A 19,809-nucleotide genomic window follows, 5' to 3' on the forward strand; every position below is an offset into this window, starting at 1 on the left:
CTCACATCCCATGAACGAATAAAAAAAACCATTCAGACAAGAGAGAAAGGGATTCATTTTAACCTTCCAAATTTAGCATTAATGCGGAAGAAACGCCTCATAATGGTGGCTGTAGACTTAGAATCCCTCTGTAAACTGGAGCTCAATCAAAACCCTACTGCCCATGTCCTAACTCGCACCAAATCCTGTTCATCCATCACCCCTATGCTCACTGATCTACATTGGCTCCCAGTACGGCAATGCCTAGATTATAAAATTCTCATCATTATTTTCAAATTCCTCCATGGCCTCGCCCCTCCCTACCTCTGTAGCCTCCTCCAGCCCTGTAACCCTCTGAGAGCTCGGCACTCCTCCAATTCAAGGCCCTCCTTAAAACCTCATTCTTTGGCCAAGCTTTTGGTCACCTGTCCTAATACCTCGGTGTCAAATTTTGTGAAGCATCTTGAGATGTTTTACTAGGTTGAAGGCGGTAGATAAATACAAGTTGTAGTTCCGTTAACCCTGACAATCGGCCAACTACCAATTGCACGGAGGATGAAACCAGCTCCTCTTTCAGGCAGTAGGCCCCTTTTAATGTGCAAATTGGTGTGCGAGGACAGGTTCACGGAACCCCAGCTGCTCGGAACAGGCAGCGTGCACTTTCTGACCCGTTTCACTGCCGACCTGAGACAAATGGTCCCTGCAATGGCAAGTTTTAATCATTTTGCGGAGCCATAGGCGATCAGGAGCGTACCTCTGAGCCTCACGATAATACTGGGGGGTTGTTGCCAGCCCGGGCTCCCACCCCACCCCACTACAAGACCCGTGTGTTCCCCCTCCCTCACCCACTGCTCCTAGGACCTCACTGCAGCTGACTCCAGCTATTTGAGGCCTATAAACGGTGAGCTGCTTCAGCCCTCAAAATCACGGCGGCCTCATTGCTGCCGGTGCTGGGTGGCGCCCTCTGATGGCCGGCTGCTCAAACGTTAAAGTCCAGCCCAAAATGGGAGTATCGTTAGCCATGAAATTGTGGCCCCTCTGGGTGCGTGCGATCTGTGCACTCACCCGGTAAGGGCCCGCAAGGGCGGGTTCTCGCTACTCGAAGTGCATGCACCAAAAACCAGCACTTGCGATCTGTCAAAATGTCTTTTGACAGTTCCAACGCATCCCCGGGAGAAGGGCCTTCCGCGGGTGGAGATTTGAGCGATTTGCCGAACTCCTGCCCAGCCAATGTCCTTCAAACACTTACGGCTGGTAAAAGCAACCATAAGACCTGTTTTTACCAGAGTAAGGGTTTTAAAAATATAGAAAATAAAAATATTATCAATTTTTATATTTAAAACCCTGTCTATTAAGGCAAGTTTATTTTTACTCCTATCAAAACATATTTAAAACTTTTTTTAAATTTAATTTTTTTGTCTAAAACATTTAATTCAATTTCAATTAATTTTAATATGTGAAGTGTTTTTCTTATTTATTTAAAATGTCTGTGTGTTTTTGGGGGTATCCCCATTCACAGAAATGGTGATCTCCATACAAATGGAACTCACCATTGCTGTGAATGGGGAGACGCCATTGGTCCGGCACATGTGATCCCAGGCTCTGCTTACGCTCCCGGGATATGTGGACATCTGGCTGTGCAGCTAGGCATGGGAGCACAAGTCTACATTCCTTCGGGACCACCAGGTACTTTCGCAAAAACAATTTGGGTCGGTGGCATCCGCCCGCGGGAAGCCTCCGACCGCAATTTCTGGGCCAATAACTCTAGATATCATGATCATAGGTCCCTCGGAATCAAGGAAGACTTGCTTCCACTCTTAAAATTAGTTCTTGGGTGACTGAACAGTCCAATACCGAGTCCACAGTCTCTGTCACAGGTGGGACAGATAGTCATTGAGGGAAGGGATGGGTGGGACTGGTTTGCCGCACGCTCCTTCCGCTGCCTGCGCTTGCTTTCTGCAAGATGCTACAACTCTAGATAATCCTTACTGTGAGTCAAGGTTTTAGCATTCCACTCTGACTTTCTTTTACCAGTGTTTGTTAAGTAATGTGCGACTTAACTCTGCAAACTCAAAGCACCGACGAAACATTTAAAATGCACCGTTTCATTCATGTTGTAATTCACCAACTCGGGATAATAAATTTTCAGATTTCTTGGGTTTTACATTTGCCTTCTGGTAGAACAACCCCAGTAAATGTGCAATCAATTTTAGAGACTGCAGTTTTATCAGTATAATAATGCGCACCTATTCAAAAGCAATTACTCGAGCAACCAGTGTCAGTCCTCGCCCAAAGTATTGCTAAATAATTCAAAGCCCATGGTGCATGTGGCAGATATATATCATGAGTCTTGTACTCTGGAAAAGCATTAATGTGCACATTAAAGATTAGAGAAAAATTTATCAAACCCAGTGCCAGATCCAATGGTATATCGGCAACAGAATGCATCTCTGGAAAGTTAATGTCCCCGGTACCTTTTTATTGTTGCATTTTAGGATGTTGAGAGTAGAATTCATTTTGGAGTCTGTTGGTACATGATTGCGATTAATTATGTATAGCTGAACCATAATTGAAGGAAAAATCCTCAGTCAGGAAAGCAGAAGTTATTAATACCTTCTGCTCACCCACACCCCACTGGAAAAAAAAAAGAGAATTCAACAAATAAATCGAATGAGAATTCACCATTCACTTCTGACTGTCATGAAGGATGTTATCCTCACTATCAGTGTTCTGAATCAAATCACGGCAACCGTTATGCACTCAATCAAAGGTTGAGTGGTGCAGCATGGCACTGCTGTGTGATGCAAGTTTGTGTTCAGGAGATTTGATTATTGTGAGTTCGAAAGCTCAGCGAGAGGAGGAGGCAAATCAAAGGGCTAGTCGCTTCGATTTGTCAAGCATCTCCTGACCGCTGTCAATAGAACAGCATAGGCAGATCATTGGCCACAGATCTCCAGTTGTTTTTTTTTTACCCCGGATGTGGGATATACTGCAGGAAGATTCCCTAGGGCTGGATTTTCGGCTTTGATGTTTTTGGGGGCGGTGAAGTTCGCGCCCGGAAACAGTTTGCGCCTCATTGTTTGTAAGTAACATTGGGCAGCTGGGCCCTGAGCCAGGGTGCGCAGCGCTAAGGGAGGCGTTTTACACCTCTCTTGGGCGCTAGCATGGGAAACTCCCAAACTAAAGAGCCGGGCCAGGAGCGCTCGTCTGGCGGGGGGAGGGGGAGGGAAACGTTTAAAAAAGCCAAAACATTTCTTAACTGATAAGGGAATGAGGGGTTATGGGGAGCAGGCTGGGAAGTGGACCTGAGTCCATGATCAGATCAGCCATGATCGTATTAAATGGTGGAGAAGGCTCAGGGGGCAGTATGGCCTACTCCTGCTCCTATTTCTTATGTTTTTATATTCCCAAAAGATAGCCCACGCCACCACAATGCAAATCGCAAAAAAAATTAAAGAAAAAAACAATCACGTTTGCTTTGGAGAATCCATTACTTACCTCTCCGCTATCGGTATCATTGGACCACCTGATTTCCCAGGTGTTCACTGCGGGGCACGTTTTGGGGCGTAGGGGTCGGGCAAGGGTCAAAACTCGCTGCGGGAAGCGCTGCTCCACGCCGCCATAAAACCGGATAGGAGGATCACCGCGGGGCACTGGAGGCCAAGTGCAAGGCCAGAACACCTCATTGCTGCCGCTCCGGGGCGAAAAACAGTGCGGAGAGGAACGGAAAATTCGCCCCACGCATGAATTCAATATCACTAAAGTCTGAGGTGGTAAACTTTTGTAGCAAGAATAAGGAGGCCACATAGTTCCTGGAAAATAAGGCCGGAATATTGCCGGTGCTCAGGGTCACGTTTTGAGGCGTGTGCTCTGTCAAAATATACAAAATTGACAGCGGGTCAGGATCCCGCTGTTAACCCGCCTCTGAGTCAGTTTCCCAAGTGGCGGGTCTGTCTGTGCTTTACAGACTTGGCGCCAAGCGACAGATAAGCCAATTGATATAGTTTAGAACTGGTTAAAAGTTAGTTAAACAGAATTTTACCATGCACTTACCAGTTTTCCAGTTTTTTGAAGAGTGTCACAGCGCTTGGGGATCACGTCAGGTAAGCAGGTCGGGTTTTCAATGACTCTCCATTCCGCTGAATAGGTGACGGCTGCAAAAGTGGTATAAAAACTACCATTTCACAGCTGTTCACTTTCCAATGTTAGAAGCTGGAGCCTTCAGCATTTGGAATACACTTTTCAGCTTTAAGAAGGTTGGAAGGGTTTGGAATAAACTCACTATCCATTGTCACCTCCTTGGAGCAGCCACTCTCACCATTGACAGATCGCTCTGTCATCTTAACTTCAATAGAACATAAGAGCATAAGAAATAGGAATAGGAATAGGCCATACGGCCCCTCGAGCCTGCTCCTCCATTCAATAAGATCCTGACTGATCTGATCATGGACTCAGGTCCACTTTCCCGTCCGCTCCCCATAACCCCTTATTCCCTTATCGTTTAAGAAACTGTCTATTTCTGTCTTAAATGTATTCAATATCTTCCACAGCTCTCTACGGCAGCAAATTCCACAGATTTACAACCCTCTGAGAGAAGAAATTCCTCCTCATCTCTGTTTTAAATGGGTGGCCTCTTATTCTAAAATCATGCCCTCTAGTTCTAGTCTCCCCCATCAGTGGAAGCATCCTCTCTGCATCCACCTTGTCAAGCCCCCTCATAATCTTATACGTTTTGATAAGATCACTTCATTCTTCTGAATTCCAATGAGTAGAGGCCCAACCGACTCAACCTTTCCTCATAAGTCAACCCCCTCATCCCCGGAATCAACCGAGTGAACCTTCTCTGAACTGCCTCCAAAACAAGTATATCCTTTCGTAAATATGGAAACAAAAACGGCACGCAATATTCCAGGTGTGGCTTCACCAACACCTTGTATAGCTGTAGCAAGACTTCCCTGCTTTTATACTCCATCCCCTTTGCAATAAAGGTCAAGATACCATTGGCCTTCCTGATCACTTGCTGTACCTGCATACTATCCTTTGCAATCTATTTCAGCAGCATCGGTATGGAAAATCGCCGCATTGCTAGGTGCAGGCGGCAAGGCTTTGCAAAAGCAGGAAAAGTTCACACGCCGAGAACCGACTTTTCCAATCTGTCAGAATTTATTTTGGAAGATTCTACGCATCCCTGGGAGAAAGACATCCGCGGGCAGAGATTGGGCTATTTTCCCAATTCTTGCCCAGTGAATGTCCTCCAAAATCTTAAGCCTGGCAAGAGCAGGCCTGTAGCCTACTTTTACCAGCTTAAGAGTTTTAAAACATAAAAAAATTACATTTAATCACTCATTTTTATATTAAAAACCCTGTCCATTAAGATCAGTTTATTTTTAACTCTATTAAAACACATTTAAAAAAAAAAATTCCCCAATATATATATTTTTTAAAACATTTAATTACATTCAATTTCAATTAATTTTAAATCTGTGAGATGTTTTATTAATTTAGTGTCTTGTGTTTCAGTGTTTTAGGGGGGTTTTCTCATTGATAGTAATGGGAGCTCGTACAAACGGATCTCCCATTATTATCAATGAGAATACTACCTAGTGATTGGTGTTCCAGGCCCACGTGATCCCAGGATATGTTTACTTATGTAGAAGTTAGATCCCCGTACGCTGCGCAGCGAATGGAGGCCTCCGACCGGAATCCTACGTTCCTCCGGGACCACCAGCTATTTTCGCAGATTTTTTTTTCCGTTCGTCCGATGGAAGCCTCCGACTGCAATTTTCCCCCCCTGATTTCTTGCTGCGAGTTACAGTGCACCAGAATGTTTCTGATCACAACAACCCCTCACATCCCACACCTTCAGCCAGACTAAGCACTTGGAATTCCTTCCCAACGGGCATACCCCCTGTTCTACATAATAATTGAAGAGGAAGAGGAGCAGCAGAGGTGAGAGGCTGTGAGGGTGAGGCACCAGGGCTGATGACAGCAACCCACTCACCATTCCCCCAATTGGTGACGCTGTATTTGCACTTGTTTTTACACCGGTCTTTACCTTCCGCCGAAGGCTTATGAGCGCCGCAGGAAATTACCCGCCTGCAAAAACGGCACAAAAAAAAGGGCGTAAATTTGGGTGTAACATCTGCGTAGGTGTGATCCAGGAAATTTTGGGGCCATTATTGCCCTTCTCACAGTCTAGACTATGGTAGCATAGTGGTTATGTTACTGGACTAGCGAGAGAACATCAGCGGCAGGTTGGGGCCATAAAAGGAGCGGCGAGCAGCGGCCCAGGAGCGGCATGGAGGCCACTCCAAGGTACAGCGTGAGCTGGTGCAGGAGAGCGACGGCAGCAAAGAGTGACGTCAGCAAGGTCCAGGTCGGTGATGGCAGCATAGGCAGATACAGCAGGAGCGGCGAGATCGGGCGAAGGAGCGGCGAGAGACTTTGGAGGGACGTGATCGGGGCCCAGGGGAGGCGTGAGTTCGGGGTCAGGGGCCCAACGACAGCACTGGCCAGCCCTCACCGATATGTGTGTGTGCACTAGGCCTGTGCAGCAGAGCAGGTCTCCAATTGTCATAGTTAATCCTTGCCACTGGACCAAGACCTAGTCTCTGTCAAGCCCGTGTGGTGGCTGGTGTGCAGCGGCCACCACATGTTAAAAAAATCCACGCACAGGCAACTTCCACCCTTCAGGATGTAGTTCAAGTTCTTCATTCGAAACACCAGTCAACTCATCCTTTTTTTTGGCGTGGAAACAAGTCATCCTCATTTCGAGGGACGACCTATAAGAACACAAGAAAATAAGAAATAGGAGTAGGAGTAGGCCATAAGGCCCCTCCTGCCTGCTCCGCCATTCAATAAGATCATGGCTGATCTGATCATGGACTCCGTTCCACTTCCCTGCCCGCTCCCCATAACCCCTTATTCCCTTATCGTTCAAGAAACTGTCTATTTCTATCTTAAATTTATTCAATGTCCCAGCTTGCAGAGCTCTCCACAGATTCACAACCCTCAGAGAAGAAATTTCTCCTCATCACAGTTCTAAATGGGCGGCCCCTTATTCTAAGATCATGCCCTCTAGTTCTAGTCTCCCCTATCAGTGGAAACATCCTCTCTGTATCCATTTTGTCAAGCCCCCTCATAATCTTATACGTTTCGATAAGGTTATCTCTCATTCTTCTGAATTCCGATGAGTATGATGATGACGATGAGTAATCCAGAGGCCTGGACTAATGATCTGGTGACTTGACTTCAAATCCCACCACGGCAGCACTAATATCAATAACGGTGACCATGAAACTACCGATTGTCATAAAAACCCATCGGGTTCACTAATGTCCTTTAGGGAAGGAAATCTGCCGCCCTTACGTGGTCTGGCCTCTATGTGACTTCAGACCCACAGCAAAGTGATTGACTCTCAACTTCCCTCTAAAATGGCCTAGCGAGCCACTCAGTTGTATAAGGTGGCTGACCACCTTCTTCTCAAGGGCAATTAGGGATGGGCAATAAATGCTGGCCTTGCCAGTGATGCTCACATTCCTGTCAATGGATTAAAAAAAAAAGAGATGGAAAACACTCAAAAACCGTTATGGTGAAAACTTGAAGCCAGATTTTGAATTCTATTTATAATGTACCCTGGAGTAATGTTAGAAAACTTGTAATGTGAGACTTGGAAATCTCTGCAGGACATACAGATCTGCTTTATTAACTTATTCGTGGCAGCCTTTCATTCGTGAATATATGTTGCTGTTGTTTGCTGCCACTGTCAAGAACACAATCTGATTAATGTTATTAAAATAACAGAATTAGTTTATTTTACTCTTTTTTTTTTCTTGTTATGTATTAATGCTTAGGGATCACCAGACACCAGAGGGCGCCATGGTCAGAGGTCATCGGGCTGTACGCATGTGGCATGTGTGCTTGGTCACCTGTATATAAGCTGGGTGTCTTTGTCACGCTGGCACTCTTGGGCTGGAATAAAGATGGATCAGGTTGCACCTCAGTGAATTTACAGTAACCAGACTCTTGAGCCATTACAATTGGTGACGAGGTAATTTAAGAACCTTTGCATGTACAATGGGCACTGTTGGAATCCTGGAGAGAATCGTGGAGGACGAGGTTTGAGCGGATTTTTTCGACCGCCTGGACCAGTATTTTGTGGCCAACTGCATGGAGGCAAAGGCCTACGCAGTTAAGCGCAGGGCAGTTCTCCTCACCGTTTGTAGTTCTAAAACTTACGGCCTCATGAAGAATCTTCTCTCGACTGTACGTCCGGCGGAAAAAGTGTACGAGGAATTGTGTACGTTGGTGGGTAACCATCTGAAGCCACAAGAGGGGATCATCATATCATGTTACCATTTCTACACGCATGTTAGTGTTGAGGGCCAGGACGTGTCGGGATTTGTCGCCGACCTGCGACGTCTTGCTGAGCCGTGTAAGTTTGGGAACATGCTGGAAGAACATGTCTTCGTGATAGGCATCAGCCATGATGCGATCCTCAGGAAGCTGTTGGCTGCAGAGACGCTGGATTTGAAAAAGGCCATCGCGACTGCCCAGGCATGCATGACGCGGATGATAATCTGAGGCAGATATCATCGATGAGTCGGAGTTCCAACGGCAAGTACTGTAAACAAGATAGCGCTGTCTTCGGGCAGAGCTGCTTACGCAAAACCTGCCACTGCTCAGAACCGGCTAACTGGTTCAATCCAGATTTCACCCTGATGGCATTGTGGGGGCAATCATCAGTGTCGGTTTAGTCAATACTCATGCAATGGATGTTCGAAAGTGGTGCATCTTCTCAGGATGTGTCCACAATGGAGCAAGCGTGGTGCAGCTCACCACATTGTTGTTGAGAACCAGTTCAGTGATGGCCCGGATACGCAATCTGAGGAGTAAGTGAAGACTGCATTCGTTCCTGAGCAAGAGCCAGCCGATAATCGTTAATGTGAAGCTGAATGGCGTGCCTGTATCAATGGAGCTGGACACGGGTGCGAGCCAGTCGATAATGAGCCAAAGGACATTCCACAAGCTGTGGGACACTAAGGCTGCGAAACCAAAGCTGAGTCCAGTCAATGCCAGGTTGCGTACTTACACGAAGGAACTCATACCGGTGCTCGGCAGTGCAGCAATCGAGGTGTCATATGACGGTGTGGTTCGCGAGCTACCATTACGGATCGTCCCAGGTAATGGCCCAACGCTGTTCGTCAGGATTTGGCTCGAGAAAATCAAGCTGAACTGGAATGATGTCAAGATGTTGTTGTCCTCAGTGGTTGATAATTCGTGTGCTCAAGTATTGAAAAAGTTTCCTTCTTTGTTTGAACCGGGCATTGGTAATTTTATGGGAACCAAGGTGCAGATTCACCTGGACTCGAAAGCAAGGCCTGTCTATCAAAAAGGTCGTTCTGTTCTGTACATGATGTGGGAGAAGGTTGAAATTGAGCTTGATAGACTCCAGCATGAAGGGATCATATCAGCAGTCGAGTTTAATGAGTGGGCTAGTCCCATTGTTCCTGTGTTGAAGAGTGATGGCATTGTCAGGATTTGTGGAGACTACAAGGTTACGATTAACCGTTTTTCGAAACAGGGTCAGTATCCATTACCGAGGGCTGATGATCTGTTCGCCATGCTAGCTGGTGGAAAGTCATTCATGAAACTGGATCTGACGTCGGCCTATATGACCCAGAAGCTTGTCAACACTTCGAAGAAACTCACCTGCATCAACACCCATAAAGGACTGTTCATTTAGAACAGGTGTCCTTTTGGGATTCGTTCGGCTGTAGCCATATTTCAGAGGAATAATGAGAGTTTTCTGTAGTCCATTCCTCGAACTGTCATGTTTCAAGATGACATTCTGGTCACAGGTTGCAACACTGCTGAACATCTGAACAATCTTGAAGAAGACCTACAGTGCCTCGACAAAGCGGGACTCAGGCTAAAATGCTCAAAGTGTGTATTCATGGCACCTGAAGTCGAATTCCTCGGGAGGAAGATTGCTGCTAACGGCATCAGGCCCACTGATTCGAAAACCGAGGCCATCAAAAATGCACCCAGGCCTCAGAATATGACGGAGCTGCGTTCGTTCCTTGGGCTACTCAAATACTTTGGTAATTTCTTACCCAGATTGAGCACCTTACTAGAGCCACTGCATGTGTTACTAAGAAAAGGCGACAACTGAGTCTGGGGTGCGTCTCAAGATAGAGCTTTTGAGAAAGCCAAGAATCTGCTCTGTTCAAACAAGTTGCTTGTTCATTATGATCCGTGTAAGCGTCTTGTATTGGCCTGTGATGCTTCATCATATGGGGTTGGCTGTTACTCCAACAAGCAAATGAGTCGTGCAAGCTACAACCTGTTGCGTATGCTTCGAGAAGTCTGTCTAAAGCGGAAAGAGCTTACAGTATGGTAGAGAAAGAAGCTTTGGCCTGTGTGTATGAGGGAAAAAAAAATTTCACCAGAACCTGTTTGGTCTTCGTTTTGAGCTAGAAACGGATCACAAGCCACACATTTCATTGTTTGCGGAAAACAAAGGCATTAATACAAATACATCGTCCCGCATTTAAAGTTGGACGCTGACATTGTCTGCCTATGATTACGTTATCCGTCATAGACCTGACACTGAGAATTGTGCCGATGCACTGAGTCGTCTGCCCTTACCCACAACTGAGATGGAGATGCCTCAACCTGCAGATCTACTGTTAGTAATGGATGCTTTTGAGAGTGAAGGAACTCCTGTCACTGCTCAACAAGTTAGAATCTGGACCAGCCATGGTCCCTATTATTGGTTGTGAAACGGTGTGTACTCAGTGGTGATTGGTCTGCAATAACTATGGAGATGCGTGAGGAGACCAAACCTTACAACCATTGCAAAAATGAGCTGTCCATTCAGTCAGACGGTTTACTGTGGGGTAATCGTGTAATCATGCCCAAGAAAGGTAGAGAAAAATTTGTACGTGAACTTTATAGCACTCATGGTATTGTCATGATGAAGTCCATTGCTAGGTCTCATGTATGGTGGCCTGGAATTGATTCTGATCTGGAATCACGCGTGCATCAGTGCAATACTTGCAAGCAGCTAAGTAAAGTACCAGCGGAATCTCCGCTGAGTCTTTGGTCGTAGCCATCCAAACCATGGTCGAGGATCCACATTGATTTTGTGGGCCCGTTCCTAGGAAAGATGTTTTTTGTCGTAGTAGATGCATATTCTAAGCGGATAGAGTGTGTTATTGTCATCCAACACGTCTACAGCTACCATTGAGAGCTGTTGTATCATGTTTACTACTCATGGTTTTCCTGACGTTGTTGTGAGCGACAACAGATCTTGCTTCACAAGTCTTCAGTTCCAGGAGTTCATGAAACTCAATGGCATCAAACATGTGAGATCAGCTCCATTCAAGCCTGTTTCTAATGGTCAAGCTGTGCGTGCCGTTCAAACGATCAAGAAAAGTATGAAACGTGTAACTCAGGGCTCACTGCAGAGACGGTTGACATGTATATTGCTCAGTTACAGGTCAAGACCTCATACACTTACTGGGGTTCCTCCTGCTGAACTACTGATGGAGAGAAATCTCAAGACCAGGCTTTCCCTTCATCCTGATTGGAATGATCGTGTTGAAAACAAACGTCAAAGTCAGCAATGGTGTTATGATCGTGTTGCCGTGTTATGTGACATCTCGGTCAACGATCCGGTTTAGTACTGAACTGTGGTCAAGGTCCAAAGTGGATCGCCGGCACTGTTACAGCCAAGGAGGGTAACAGAGTGTTTATTGTCGTGCTCAAGAATGGGCAAACATGCAGGAAACACTTTGACCAGGTTAAACTGCAGCACACGGATGAAGTGGAACCGAGTGAGGAAGATGCAGTCAGTGACCAACCAACCATTGTTCACTCATCAGAGGACTTTGCTGACATTACTGACTCTGAACCTTCAGTCTCTGGTGTCGTCATGACCACTCCCATCAAATCGGCTATTCAGCCCTCAGTCTCAACGGACTCTGAATGCTCGCCCAGAGCCAAAGTTGAACTGAGACGATCAACTCGTGAGAGGAAATCCACAGACCATCTTGATTTGTAAAAAGACTGTTGTTCAGATTTTAAAAGGGGGATGTTGTTATGTATTAATGCTTGGGCATCACCAGACACCAGAGGGCGCCGCGGTCAGAGGTCATCGGACTGTACGCATGTGGCATGTGTGCTTGGTCACCTGTATATACGCTCGGTGTCTTTGTCACGCTGGCTCTCTCGGACTGGAATAAAGATGGATCAGGTTGTACCTGAGTGAGTTTACAATAACCAGACTCTTGAGTCATTACACTTCTAACAGGTATCATTATTAATAACTAAGCGCGCATTTTGTTTACCAAATAGGCTGATCATTCAGGATTCAGCAGTTTTGTGTGGTGATATATGTAAGCCGGGAGTTCTAAGGCTTAATTTAAAGTAGTCAGAATCCAGGTCATAGCCTACACAGTAAAGTTTGTCTGCTGCAAGTTGAGAAGCAATGACAGATGATTTGAGGACAATATGTTCTTGCTCAAAACAGAAAACTATCAGCACTTATCAGCATGGGCAGAGTGTGGCAGTAGGTTAGAGCACTCGAAGAGAGCTGGATTTTCGGCTTTGCTTATTTCGGGGTGGTAATGGTGATCGGTAAAGTTCGGGCCAATCAGCAAAATTCATCAGCGGGGCCCCGAGTGTGGGGCGGAGCGCTAAGGGCGGTGTTGCACAGCTCTCTCAGGACGCTAGGCCGGCTGAGCAAGTGAAAGTCCCCCAGTTAAACAGGCGGCCTCGGAGGGCTCTGAGAGAGGCCTGGGGAGAAAGGAAAAAAATCACTAACATTCCCAATAAATAACACACGCCACCGCAACCTAAATCGCAAACAAAATAAAATAAAATTAAAAAAACACTCACACTTAACCTGAGGTCGGCATTACTTCCCTCACTGCGGCCGCTTTCACAGGTGTTCCCAGCAGGGGGCGCTCTAGGGAGCACTGCAGATCGAGGCAGTGCTGCAACCAGGGGCGCTGCACACCGGCTCGCCTCTTCCGGGAGGTAATGCTCCGCGACCCGCCAAAACCGGCCATGAAAAAGCTGGCCGCCCGCCCGGAAGAGCTGACTGCCTCCATTGCTGTCCCTCCAGGGCAAAAACGGAGGAGGAAACAAGCCAATAATCCAACCCTGTGTCTTCACCCTTGGAATCTACGTTTAGATCTCTGCGAGGTGGTGTCGTGAAAGGCTTCTTTGCGTCTGATGGCTTTAGGGTGCCTAATTGAGCACAATTTGGGGCAGATTCGATCCAGTTAATGGTAGGTGAAAGTCTACAGCACACACGGCTGATAATCCTACACCACAAAAAGAATTTACATTTAGACAGCTCTTCACACTTGGGTAAGTGTCGCGGGTTGTGCCGGACTTTGTACTTAAGTAAACTTGGGGAACTGAGTTTTGGGATTCGTTAATGTTTGTGACAATGTTGGTAGGAGGAGGAATTCTGCTCGAGTCGATTTAATTAAGAAATGCACAAGCAAGAAGATTAATGAACTGCACAAGCCAACAGAATGAGAAAGCCACAGATTGAACAGAGAGAATATAGCCTGGATTGGAGCTCGCCACACAAGCTATTTGTTATTTACTGTAGTTGCTGAGTCATTTTAAGGTTGAACACCAGAAGCCAGCATTGGGCGGAACCTGTAGGCTGTGGGCATTTCTGGAAACCAACAGAGGAACAAGAGGAGGCCGTTCAACCCCTCGAGCTTGTTCCACCATTCATTGAGAGAATGGCCGAACTGCAACCTAACTCCATTTATCCGCCTTTGCCCCATATCCCTGAATACCTTTGGTTAACAAAAATCTCTCAATCTCAGATTTAAAATGAATAATTGACCTAGCATCAATTGCCGTTTGCATAGAAATGTTTTCCAACTTCACTCCTGAAAATCTGGCTCTAATTTTTAGGCTATGTCCTAGATTCCCCAACCAGTGGTAATCGTTTCCTTCGGCTCAGTTTTGGCCAGGAGTTGCTTTACTTTTTTGGGAACAACATAATTTTTCTGGAGTATCTTAAAAATACCCATTTTCCACACTCAATTTGCGCTAGTGTAAATGAGTTAGTTAGGATTTTTTTAGTTTAGTTTTTCTCAAAAGGGGGCGTTACCAGCCACCTACGCCAGTTTTGGCCTTTTCGGCCAGCTAATAGTTACTGCAAATCTACTTAGGCCAGCACTTGTGGCCGCTTCAGAAAACACTTGCGGAGAGTTAAGAAATCAGCGCAGGCAGGTACATTGGAGGCCATTCGGCCTGGGATAGGGTGGGAAGAGAAGTGGAGAGGACCTTGCACCAAGTCTTACAAAGCACTTAACAAAGCACAAAAAGTAATAAACATTCGAGAAGAAATATAAAATAGAACTAAGTCCTACCTTCATCTGAAAACTTGGCCCGGGAAGGCGCACACAGGCTGCAGGAAGCAAACTGACCGGACAGACTGCAACAGGCTGCAGCAAGGGCAAAACACAAGCAGCTACTTCAGCAGCGGGCCGGCCGGTGCGGGAAGCCACTCGGCCAGGGATAGGGGCGGGCCAACTGGAAGACCACTTGGCCAGCGAGAAGGGCGGGACAACCGGGAGACCACTCAGCCAGGGATAGGGGCAGAATGACCGGGAGACCACTCAGCCAAGGATAGGGGCGGGACAACCGATAGACCACTCAGCCAGGGATAGGGGCGGGACAACCGATAGACCACTCAGCCAGGGATAGGGGCGGGACGACCGGGAGACCACTCAGCCAGGGATAGGGGCAGGACGACTGGGAGACCACTCAGCCAGGAATAGGGGCGGGACGACCGGGAAACCACTCAGCCAGGGATAGGGGCAGGATGACCGGGAGACCAATCAGCCAGGGATAGGGGCGGGATGACCAGGAGACCACTCAGCCAGGGATAGGGGCAGGACAACCGATAGACCACTCAGCCAGGGATAGGGGTGGGACGACTGGGAGACCACTCAGCCAGGGATAGGGGCGGGACGACCGGGAGACCACTCAGCCAGGGATAGGGGCAGGACGACCGGGAGACCACTCAGCCAGGGATAGGGGCGGGACGACCAGGAGACCACTCGGCCAGCGAGAAGGGCAGGACAACCGATAGACCACTCAGCCAGGGATAGGGGCAGGATGATCGGGAGACCACTCAGCCAGGGATAGGGGCGGGACGACCAGGAGACCACTCGGCCAGCGAGAAGGGCGGGAAGACTGGGAGACCACTCAGCCAGGAATAGGGGCGGGATGACCGGGAGACCACTCGGACAGGGATAGGGGCAGGATGACCGATAGACCACTCAGCCAGGGATAGGGGCGGGACGACCGGGAGACCACTCAGCCAGGGATAGGGGCGGTACGAACAGGAGACCACTCAGCCAGGGATAGGGGCGGGACGACTGGGAGACCACTCAGCCAGGGATAGGGGCGGGACAACCGATAGAGCACTCAGCCAGGGATAGGGGCGGGACGACCGGGAGACCACTCAGCCAGGGATAGGGGCAGGACGACTGGGAGACCACTCAGCCAGGGATAGGGGCGGGACAACCGATAGACCACTCAGCCAGGGATAGGGGCGGGACGACCGGGAGACCACTCAGCCAGGGATAGGGGCAGGACGACTGGGAGACCACTCAGCCAGGAATAGGGGCGGGACGACCGGGAAACCACTCAGCCAGGGATAGGGGCAGGATGACCGGGAGACCACTCAGCCAGGGATAGGGGCGGGATGACCAGGAGACCACTCAGCCAGGGATAGGGGCAGGACAACCGATAGACCACTCAGCCAGGGATAGGGGTGGGACGACTGGGAGACCACTCAGCCAGGGATAGGGGCGGGACGACCGGGAGACCACTCAGCCAGGGATAGGGGCAGGACGACCGGGAGACCACTCAGCCAGGGATAGGGGCGGGACGACCAGGAGACCACTCGGCCAGCGAGAAGGGCAGGACAACCGATAGACCACTCAGCCAGGGATAGGGGCAGGACGATCGGGAGACCACTCAGCCAGGGATAGGGGCGGGACGACCAGGAGACCACTCGGCCAGCGAGAAGGGCGGGAAGACTGGGAGACCACTCAGCCAGGAATAGGGGCGGGATGACCGGGAGACCACTCGGACAGGGATAGGGGCAGGATGACCGATAGACCACTCAGCCAGGGATAGGGGCGGGACGACCGGGAGACCACTCAGCCAGGGATAGGGGCGGGACGACCAGGAGACCACTCAGTAAGGGATAGGGGCGGTACGAACGGGAGACCACTCAGCCAGGGATAGGGGCGGGACGACTGGGAGACCACTCAGCCAGGGATAGGGGCGGGACAACCGATAGACCACTCAGCCAGGGATAGGGGCGGGACGACCGGGAGACCACTCAGCCAGGGATAGGGGCAGGACGACTGGGAGACCACTCAGCCAGGAATAGGGGCGGGATGACCGGGAAACCACTCAGCCAGGGATAGGGGCAGGATGACCGGGAGACCACTCAGCCAGGGATAGGGGCGGGATGACCAGGAGACCACTCAGCCAGGGATAGGGGCAGGACAACCGATAGACCACTCAGCCAGGGATAGGGGTGGGACGACTGGGAGACCACTCAGCCAGGGATAGGGGCGGGACGACCGGGAGACCACTCAGCCAGGGATAGGGGCAGGACGACCGGGAGACCACTCAGCCAGGGATAGGGGCGGGACGACCAGGAGACCACTCGGCCAGCGAGAAGGGCGGGAAGACTGGGAGACCACTCAGCCAGGAATAGGGGCGGGATGACCGGGAGACCACTCGGACAGGGATAGGGGCAGGATGACCGATAGACCACTCAGCCAGGGATAGGGGCGGGACGACCGGGAGACCACTCGGACAGGGATAGGGGCAGGATGACCGATAGACCACTCAGCCAGGGATAGGGGCGGGACGACCGGGAGACCACTCAGCCAGGGATAGGGGCGGGACGACCGGGAGACCACTCAGCCAGGGATAGGGGCAGTACGAACGGGAGACCACTCAGCCAGGGATAGGGGCAGGACGACTGGGAGACCACTCAGCCAGGGATAGGGGCGGGACGACTGGGAGACCACTCAGCCAGGGATAGGGGCGGTACGAACGGGAGACCACTCGGCCAGGAATAGGGGCGGGATGACCGGGAGACCACTCATCCAGGGATAGGGGCGGGACGACTGGGAGACCACTCGGCCAGGGATAGGGGCGGGATGACCGGGAGACCACTCGGCCAGGGATAGGGGCGGGACGACCGGGAGACCACTCAGCCAGGGATAGGGGCGGGATGATCGGGAGACCACTCGGCCAGGGAAAGGGGCAGGAACTGCCAACATCTGAGCACACACCGGCTGCAGGAAGCAAAGTCACTGGACAGCAAAACACAAGCAGCTAAGATTCCTTTTAAAAATGGCCGATTGACAAATTTCGGCGCTACTGCGCATACGCGGACATCGCGACCTGACTCCAATGCGCATGTGCAGACGTCCCGGCACTGTTTTCAGCACAGGAATGCTGGCTCCGCCCCTCCGACTTGACTGGCCACGCTGCGCAACGACTGAGGAGAGGCCGGACAGCGGCCAAAGTGGGGAGCATTTTTTTTCAGCACACTTAACGGAGAAAAGTGGCGCATCTCCGGTAAGTGCGCTGAAAAAAGGGGTGAGCCAAAATTGAGCCCTTTGTATCTATTCTATCAACTCCCCCTAAAATCTTGAAAACTTCAATTAAATCATTCTTTAATCGCCTAAATTCCAGGGAATACAATCCTTGTTTCCAAGGAATCTCCTCGGAATTCCTTCGATGGTTTCCAGAAATTTCCACATCATATAGGTTCCACTCAATACTGGTTTCTGGTTTCCAGCTATCATTCTAGTAAATCTACACTGCACTCCCTCCAAGATCAATATCCAGGACAAGGTATGCGGTTAAACTTGTTTGAGCTGAAAGTCACTGAGTTTGCATAGCAGTTCGAGACCTTCTGTACTATATGGGAGAGGGAAGATTTTGCAGCGCACATTGGAAAGGTGGCTATAATGTATGCACCTGTGAGTATGCTCACAGGTATAGTTGTAGAGCTGTTGAGTGTCCCTGGAGAGGTGGGCGCCGGAGGGACTGGAGTGCATCATCACCCCCAGCAACCAAATTTCAATTTGAACCGTCCAAAGTTTAATTTGTTTATGCTTGTCGGTTTTAGTGCCTCCACCACCCCCGGCCCTTTTAGCCAGGGGGCACTTGTATAATTTGTGTTTTGGTGCCCTCCGGAATAAAAACAGAGGGCACCTGAAAAGGTTTTGGAGTATGACCTTCCCTTTAATCAGGGGGCACTTGATTGTTTTCTACAAAAATAGTTGTAGAGCTGTTGACCACCGGCAACCAAATTTTAAATTAACCATGTCCAAAGTTTAATTTGTTTAAGTTTGTCGGTTTTAGTGCCCCCCACCCCCCCCCGCCTTTAACCAGGGGGCACTTGATTAAAGTGCACAACTAAAATAGTTGTAGAGCTGTTGTGGGAGTCCTCCCTCTATTTATTGGGGACTTGGCCTGGAGGGTGTTGCACAGAGCCATCTCATGCAATCGGTTCTTAAGTTGTTTCACGGACTCCCAGGCTGACTGCAATTTCTGCAGTCTGGAGGAGTCCGTGTTCCACGTTTTTATTGAATGTGCGAGGTTGCAGCCCTCTTTCAATATTTGAAGGGGCTGCTCCTCAAATTCTGGTTGCACTTCAGTCCCATACTCCTGATCTTTGGGCACCCTGTGCAGAGGGGAGCGGGAAGGTCGGAAGGCCTCCTCACGGGCCTGCTCCTGGGCACGGCCAATGGGACCATCAGCCGGTCCAGGCAGCGGGCGGTCGAAGGGGTCATTCAGCCTGACTGCCTGCCTCTCTTCCGCAGTTACATCCGAGCCAGGGTGTCCCTGGAGATGGAGTACACGGTGGCCTTCCACAAGAGGTGGGCACTGGAGGGATTGGAGTGCATCATTACCCCCGGCAACCAAACTTGAATTTGAATTAAGTTTACCATCAAAAGTTTAATTTGTTTCATGTGTCGGTTTTAGTGCCAACCCTCCCCCCCCCCCCCCCCGGTCCCCTTTAATAAGGGGGCACTTGATATATGGTTTTAACTTAAAATAGTTGTAGAGCTGTTGAATTGTTCATGGCTTAGCCAGTCACATGACGTTCACAAGACTCAATAAAACCCCAGTCAGTTGGGTCTGGGTCATCCACGATGAGGTATGCAGTTGTGAGCTGAGTGGATGAACTGGTAATGTGTTGCGTGATTGTTAAACCTGTGTTAATAAACCAACTAGTTCTTAATAGCAATGTGTTGCTATGAATTCTTAAGCAAAGAACCCATGAAGCAAATACATTACAGTGGCCAACCCATAATTTAAAGACAATATTATTCAGATGGAGAAAGAGAAATGGGTGACATTCTACTGGGATGGATGGAGGACTCATATTTGGGCAGTGCCAGATACTCTTGGGGGGTCCAAGGACTAAGATGGCAGCACGGAGGGAGAGAAACCACCACCGATATCATGGCACCTCGGAGCAAGTGGTTACTTGGGATGGGAAGGAAGTTAAGATTGATGAGAAAAATAAAGTGGTAGTTATGGAGGATTATGTTATTACATCAATAGATAGCCTCTTTCGGAGTCCTGATAATGTCTGTTGGAGGTTGATAAGCTGGGCAGAAGACATCAATAGGAAATGTTATGCTCAAATCAGGGAAAAGTGTTAAGAAGGAAATACAACTGTGCTGGGAGATTTTGTTTTGCCAGGGATTAATTCGAAAGAAAGAAAGTAAGTCTTTC

The 19,809-nt window shown here is 49.1% G+C and overlaps 1 protein-coding gene across 4 annotated transcripts in view; it reads left to right on the plus strand.

Annotated features, from left to right (window-relative positions):
* LOC139263747 (cadherin-12-like) overlaps positions 1–19,809 on the plus strand; it is a 419,878-nt gene that overhangs the window by 99,665 nt on the left and 300,404 nt on the right. The window lies entirely within an intron of this gene.

Source organism: Pristiophorus japonicus, chromosome 5, assembly GCF_044704955.1.
Source record: "Pristiophorus japonicus isolate sPriJap1 chromosome 5, sPriJap1.hap1, whole genome shotgun sequence".
In the NCBI taxonomy this organism is placed as follows: domain Eukaryota; kingdom Metazoa; phylum Chordata; class Chondrichthyes; family Pristiophoridae; genus Pristiophorus; species Pristiophorus japonicus.